The sequence below is a fragment of the Procambarus clarkii genome, chromosome 17 (genome assembly GCF_040958095.1).
Source record: "Procambarus clarkii isolate CNS0578487 chromosome 17, FALCON_Pclarkii_2.0, whole genome shotgun sequence".
Classification (NCBI taxonomy): domain Eukaryota; kingdom Metazoa; phylum Arthropoda; class Malacostraca; order Decapoda; family Cambaridae; genus Procambarus; species Procambarus clarkii.
The window spans coordinates 50,329,264-50,337,722 of NC_091166.1; positions in this window are offsets into that span (position 1 = coordinate 50,329,264).

The window sequence follows — 8,459 nt, forward strand, 5'->3', positions numbered from 1 at the left end:
ATATATATATATATATAAATGTGGCTTTATACGACTGAGAGTGTGCGGAAGGAAGTTAATGAACCAAGCCATTAAGACCAGAGTACTGAGTACTCTGGTCATTATATCTATATTATATATATATATATATATATATATATATATATATATATATATATATATAAGCAAGTCATTAAGACCAGAGTACTGAGTACTGGGTGGTTACCACGGGTGAGCCCCAGCACCCGTCACACACACCTGAACACTCCGTCTCCTCAACATTATTTAGAAAATCATAATTGTTCCAACAGGTTGTTCTCTCCCTGCGTCACTCCGTACAAAATACATTTGTTTTGTCTAACCGGAAATATACCAACCCAAGCAACCCACCTAACCTATCAAAGCCAATGCATGGGAAACGTCAATATTGCGGTGTTTTAATGTGTACTTATATGTCGCGTTTTGAACGAATTCATAAGTTCCGAAAAAAAAATGCCATGTTAGTTTAAAATGGAGGTCCTTTTGACGATGTTATCCAGCGGAGGTCACGGCCGCTATCCTCCCCATGACCACGATAACAATATGCAAAACACAGCTTTTTTTTCGTTTATTGGTATTTAAAACGCTGCACATTGGACTCTGAACTATCCTCCTGCTGGTGGTCCTAAGATGCCGGCGTTTATACACAAACATTATATATATATACTTTACAATTTTACAAGTCACACCGAGAAACTCTTTCCTCTGAAAATAAACCCCATACCGGAACGGCTCGGAGGCAGTGAATGAACACAAGTGGAAGATGGTAGCTGAGATTAAAGGACTCTGGGCGCCGGGAATGGAATATATCTTTTTTGTGAGGGCGGGGGACGATGGGGGGCTGCCGCCCCTGCCTCACTCCTCACAGCCGACGGACACTGAAGGACAGTCTGTGAAAATACACGCCCAAAATACCGTGCCCAAGAGACCTCACCATTTGAATTCCGCGTTTGGCCACGGCGTCTCTAAAGGGTGGGGTGGGGTGGGGGGGGGGGGGGTAGGTGTGACGTTGGGTTAATAGGGAAGCAGTGGAGGTGGGGTAAGTGGTGGAGGGGGGGGGTTAAGAGGGGAGTCGAGGGTGAGGGGGAAGTCTGTATATAATAGGGGTGAGAAAGGAATCCTTCTGAAGATGTATTAATATACGAAAGTACTTAAGGAAATTCCTGTTTCAATTCTTGATGTGGTCTGACACTGTCACATTTTTCATCATGTGTTAATTTTCATGATTTACACACACACACACACACACACACACACACACACACACACACACACACACACACACACACACACACACACACATTATATATATATATATATATATATATATATGTGTGTGTGTGTGTGTAATAGATAACCAAGCACAACGAGATGAACACAGGCCTTAGTGAAGATACTTCTTCTTCTTTAAGGTTTGATACGAAGCCCTTGCCAACCAGTCGGCGCCTTTCACCAAATCTTTGCACCTTCTGATGATTACCTTAATAAATGAAACATAACGTGAGCTTTAAGTAGTTAGTCTCGCTACACCCGCAAATCTTTTATGTTATTGTCTTTGATAAAGGATTCATGTCGACTCTTAAATAGCTTCATTTTAACGAACACTTTTAAACTATATAAAATTTGCCTTAAATGTTCCTCGGAACCCGTTCTCGCGCTTTCTTATAGTCAATATTGACTTATTAAATAAGTGCATATGTGACATACTAATGTCCCTCACTGCGACCCATTACAGGCTCCGCTGACCAAATGTGCTTTGAAATGTTACCAGATAAACAAAACATTAATATTTTCGTATTTGGCTTAATAAATACACCGCTTTCTCCTCTGAAAGACAAAATATACAGTCAAAATACAGAGTAATTCGTCTACAAAGAGGTACGTAAATGTATATAGAAAACGTCATATATATAATGAAGCAGTGAAATAGAGTTCTCTCTGGTTAACTAAGCCATGCGAAGCTTATTTATCATTTTCATAAAAATGAATTACGTCTCGAATAATGGTGTCCTCTCTTGTTATGCTCTCATAACATGTTCTCTTACTGTTGTTATGCTCTCATAACATGTTCTCTTGCTGTTGTTATGCTCTCATAACATGCTCTCTTACTGTTGTTATGCTCTCATAACATGTTCTCTTACTGTTGTTATGCTCTCATAACATGCTCTCTTACTGTTGTTATGCTCTCATAACATGTTCTCTTACTGTTGTTATGCTCTCATAACATGTTCTCTTGCTGTTGTTATGCTCTCATAACATGCTCTCTTACTGTTGTTATGCTCTCATAACATGTTCTCTTACTGTTGTTATGCTCTCATAACATGCTCTCTTACTGTTGTTATGCTCTCATAACATGTTCTCTTACTGTTGTTATGCTCTCATAACATGTTCTCTTGCTGTTGTTATGCTCTCATAACATGTTCTCTTACTGTTGTTATGCTCTCATAACATGCTCTCTTACTGTTGTTATGCTCTCATAACATGTTCTCTTACTGTTGTTATGCTCTCATAACATGTTCTCTTGCTGTTGTTATGCTCTCATAACATGTTCTCTTACTGTTGTTATGCTCTCATAACATGTTCTCTTGCTGTTGTTATGCTCTCATAACATGCTCTCTTGCTGTTGTTATGCTCTCATAACATGTTCTCTTGCTGTTGTTATGCTCTCATAACATGTTCTCTTGCTGTTGTTATGCTCTCATAACATGTTCTCTTGCTGTTGTTATGCTCTCATAACATGTTCTCTTACTGTTGTTATGCTCTCATAACATGTTCTCTTACTGTTGTTATGCTCTCATAACATGTTCTCTTGCTGTTGTTATGCTCTTATAACATGTTCTCTTACTGTTGTTATGCTCTCATAACATGCTCTCTTGCTGTTGTTATGCTCTCATAACATGTTCTCTTGCTGTTGTTATGCTCTCATAACATGTTCTCTTACTGTTGTTATGCTCTCATAACATGTTCTCTTACTGTTGTTATGCTCTCATAACATGTTCTCTTGCTGTTGTTATGCTCTCATAACATGCTCTCTTACTGTTGTTATGCTCTCATAACATGTTCTCTTACTGTTGTTATGCTCTCATAACATGCTCTCTTGCTGTTGTTATGCTCTCATAACATGTTCTCTTGCTGTTGTTATGCTCTCATAACATGTTCTCTTGCTGTTGTTATGCTCTCATAACATGCTCTCTTGCTGTTGTTATGCTCTCATAACATGCTCTCTTGCTGTTGTTATGCTCTCATAACATGTTCTCTTGCTGTTGTTATGCTCTCATAACATGCTCTCTTGCTGTTGTTATGCTCTCATAACATGTTCTCTTGCTGTTGTTATGCTCTCATAACATGTTCTCTTGCTGTTGTTATGCTCTCATAACATGCTCTCTTGCTGTTGTTATGCTCTCATAACATGCTCTCTTACTGTTGTTATGCTCTCATAACATGCTCTCTTACTGTTGTTATGCTCTCATAACATGTTCTCTTACTGTTGTTATGCTCTCATAACATGCTCTCTTGCTGTTGTTATGCTCTCATAACATGTTCTCTTGCTGTTGTTATGCTCTCATAACATGTTCTCTTGCTGTTGTTATGCTCTCATAACATGCTCTCTTGCTGTTGTTATGCTCTCATAACATGCTCTCTTGCTGTTGTTATGCTCTCATAACATGCTCTCTTGCTGTTGTTATGCTCTCATAACATGTTCTCTTGCTGTTGTTATGCTCTCATAACATGCTCTCTTACTGTTGTTATGCTCTCATAATATGCTCTCTTACTGTTGTTATGCTCTCATAACATGTTCTCTTGCTGTTGTTATGCTCTCATAACATGTTCTCTTACTGTTGTTATGCTCTCATAACATGTTCTCTTGCTGTTGTTATGCTCTCATAACATGCTCTCTTGCTGTTGTTATGCTCTCATAACATGCTCTCTTGCTGTTGTTATGCTCTCATAACATGCTCTCTTACTGTTGTTATGCTCTCATAACATGTTCTCTTACTGTTGTTATGCTCTCATAACATGTTCTCTTACTGTTGTTATGCTCTCATAACATGTTCTCTTGCTGTTGTTATGCTCTCATAACATGCTCTCTTGCTGTTGTTATGCTCTCATAACATGTTCTCTTGCTGTTGTTATGCTCTCACAACATGCTCTCTTGCTGTTGTTATGCTCTCATAACATGCTCTCTTACTGTTGTTATGCTCTCATAACATGCTCTCTTGCTGTTGTTATGCTCTCATAACATGCTCTCTTACTGTTGTTATGCTCTCATAACATGTTCTCTTGCTGTTGTTATGCTCTCATAACATGCTCTCTTACTGTTGTTATGCTCTCACAACATGCTCTCTTACTGTTGTTATGCTCTCATAACATGTTCTCTTGCTGTTGTTATGCTCTCATAACATGCTCTCTTGCTGTTGTTATGCTCTCATAACATGCTCTCTTGCTGTTGTTATGCTCTCATAACATGTTCTCTTACTGTTGTTATGCTCTCTTGCTGTTGTTATGCTCTCATAACATGCTCTCTTTCTGTTGTTATGCTCTCATAACATGCTCTCTTGCTGTTGTTATGCTCTCATAACATGTTCTCTTACTGTTGTTATGCTCTCTTGCTGTTGTTATGCTCTCACAACATGCTCTCTTTCTGTTGTTATGCTCTCACAACATGCTCTCATACTGCTGATATGCTAATTATGCTCCCAGAGTCGAGCCTCTGCTCTTAAGCCCCGCCTTCCGAGCATATTTCGTTAACACGAATTTTTTCAATATTTCTTATGTTTTTCTTCACTGTCGGTGCTCATGAAAACAACAATTCTCCAAAATTCATTTTTTATTAATGGTCTGACGCCTGAACGCGTTTCGTAATTCTTATTACATTATCAAAGACTTAATTTACACACTTCAATAAGGTGACTCTTGTTTTTACTCGTCTATATGAGCATAATTACATTTGAAGTTGTGTATCTAATTGGTTTCGAAAGCGTCCACATCAGGTCCGGTCCCACTCACTCACCATTATGGGATTTACAAAGTTCTTTCTGACATCTCTGTGACTCATCTGTGGTTTAATTTTCTAGGAGGAACGTACCCACTACAGCTGGGGGGAAGAAAGTATACCCACCACAGCTGGGGGGAAGAAAGTATACCCACCACAGCTGGGGGGAAGAAAGTATACCCACCACAGCTGGGGGGAAGAAAGTATACCCACCACAGCTGGGGGGGAAGAAAGTATACCCACCACAGCTGGGGGGAGGAAAGTATACCCACCACAGCTGGGGGGGGAGAAAGTATACCCACCACAGCTGGGGGGGAGAAAGTATACCCACCAAAGCTGGGGGAAAGAAAGTATACCCACTACAGCTGGGGGAAGAAAGTATACCCACCACAGCTGGGGGGGAGAAAGTATACCCACCACAGCTGGGGGGGGGAGAATGTATACCCACCACAGCTGGGTGGGGAAGAAAGTATACCCACCACAGCTGGGGGGAAGAAAGTATACCCACCACAGCTGGGGGGAAGAAAGTATACCCACCACAGCTGGGGGGGGGGAGAAAGTATACCCACCACAGCTGGGGGGGAGAAAGTATACCCACCACAGCTGGGGGGAAGAAAGTATACCCACCACAGCTGGGGGGAAGAAAGTATACCCACCACAGCTGGGGGGGAAGAAAGTATACCCACCACAGCTGGGGGGAAGAAAGTATACCCACCACAGCTGGGGAGGGGAAGAAAGTATACCCACCACAGCTGGGGGGAAGAAAGTATACCCACCACAGCTGGGGGGAAGAAAGTATACCCACCACAGCTGGGGGGGGAAGAAAGTATACCCACCACAGCTGGGGGGAAGAAAGTATACCCACCACAGCTGGGAGGAGAAAGTATACCCACCACAGCTGGGGGGAGAAAGTATACCCACCACAGCTGGGGGGGAAGAAAGTATACCCACCACAGCTGGGGAGGAAGAAAGTATACCCACCACAGCTGGGGGGAAGAAAGTATACCCACCACAGCTGGGGGGAAGAAAGTATACCCACCACAGCTGGGGGGGAAGAAAGTATACCCACCACAGCTGGGGGGAAGAAAGTATACCCACCACAGCTGGGGGGGGAAGAAAGTATACCCACCACAACTTGGGGGAAGAAAGTATACCCACCACAGCTGGAGGGAAGAAAGTATACCCACCACAGCTGGGGGGAGAAAGTATACCCACCACAGCTGGGGGGAAGAAAGTATACCCACCACAGCTGGGGGGGGAGAAAGTATACCCACCACAGCTGGGGGGAAGAAAGTATACCCACCACAGCTGGGGGGGAAGAAAGTATACCCACCACAGCTGGGGGGAAGAAAGTATACCCACCACAGCTGGGGAGGGGAAGAAAGTATACCCACCACAGCTGGGGGGGGGAGAAAGTATACCCACCACAGCTGGGGGGGGAGAAAGTATACCCACCACAGCTGGGGGGGGGAGAAAGTATACCCACCACAGCTGGGGGGGGGGAGAAAGTATACCCACCACAGCTGGGGAGGGGAAGAAAGTATACCCACCACAGCTGGGGGGGGGAGAAAGTATACCCACCACAGCTGGGGGGGGAGAAAGTATACCCACCACAGCTGGGGGGGGGAGAAAGTATACCCACCACAGCTGGGGGGGGGAGAAAGTATACCCACCACAGCTGGGGGGGGGAGAAAGTATACCCACCACAGCTGGGGAGGGGAAGAAAGTATACCCACCACAGCTGGGGGGAGAAAGTATACCCACCACAGCTGGGGGGGGGAGAAAGTATACCCACCACAGCTGGGGGGGGAGAAAGTATACCCACCACAGCTGGGGGGGGGAGAAAGTATACCCACCACAGCTGGGGGGGGAGAAAGTATACCCACCACAGCTGGGGGGGGGAGAAAGTATACCCACCACAGCTGGGGGGGGAGAAAGTATACCCACCACAGCTGGGGGGGGAGAAAGTATACCCACCACAGCTGGGGGGGGAGAAAGTATACCCACCACAGCTGGGGGAAGAAAGTATACCCACCACAGCTGGGGGAAGAAAGTATACCCACCACAGCTGGGGGAAGAAAGTATACCCACCACAGCTGGGGGGGGGGGGAAGAAAGTATACCCACCACAGCTGGGGGGGGGAAGAAACATTACAGCATCATAATCATCTTAAGAGTTTCGACAAACACACAAATAAACTGTGTTTGTGTCTGGGAGAAAAATCAACACAGGAAAAGCAGGAACACTGAAGGAAAACAAACACAGAGTCTCCGAGACACTGGTGAAAGTTAAGGAAATTAGTCCCAGCTCCATTACACAACATCCTAATACGGACACATCAACATACATCAACATCCCTCGATACAGGGACTGTGGCACACCAAGATACAGGGACTGTGGGACACCAAGATACAGGGACTGTGGCACACCAAGATACAGGGACTGTGGCACACCAAGATACAGGGACTGATGTCACTGATGTGTTCCGGAAGTCCCAAGAAGTGTTCAGGCTAAACACAACAAGGGCAAGACATAGAGAAAACGATAAAGAAATATGTGACGAACTCGACAAAGGAGTTAAAGATGGTTTTATAAAAGGAACTTAAACTACTGCATAACACAACAGAGAATATGGAATTAACCAAGAAAATTGTGAAGTATAAAGGCGAATGACCGTGAATGTCTACAAGAAATATTTTAACGTATGGTAGAGAGTAATGAAATGTACAAGAGATAGTATAGGCCTATGCCCTATAGAATAGTATACTATAGGCCATAGATTACCGCCCTAAATAAATAAATAGGGAGCCGAGCGGACAGCACGCTGGACTTGTGATCCTGTGGTCCTGGGTTCGATCCCAGGCGCCGGCGAGAAACAATGGGCAGAGTTTCTTTCACCCTATGCCCCTGTTACCTAGCAGTAAAATAGGTACCTGGGTGTTAGTCAGCTGTCACGGGCTGCTTCCTGGGGGTGGAGGCCTGGTCGAGGACCGGGCCGCGGGGACACTAAAAGCCCCGAAATCATCTCAAGATAACCTCAAGATAACCCTCAACACAAAGACACAAACCAAGAGGCATGGTAGTCACTGCCTTAAGAAACAAGACAATTCATAAGGCGGGGTCCCGGAGCTAGTCCTCGACCCCTAGAGGCAACATACGGGTGAATACCTTTAGGTGAGAACACAAATGAGACGAAAAGAAACCATCTTCTTAGGAGGAAGAAGCCTAACTCCTCAACCATCGCCTCATAAGATCGCTCAGGAGCGGTCATCTTAAATTAAGTTCAAGAGAAGAGAATGAGAATACATGGATAAAGTTTTAGCTTCCGTTAAGGTACAAAGGTGCGGTTGAAGGTTATGGTTAAAGTTCCAAGCTTTACTGTTGTGGGATAAACTGTGGGAGGCTCCGACCACCAATATGCTCCCAGGTAAGCTTTAGCCCAGAAGGA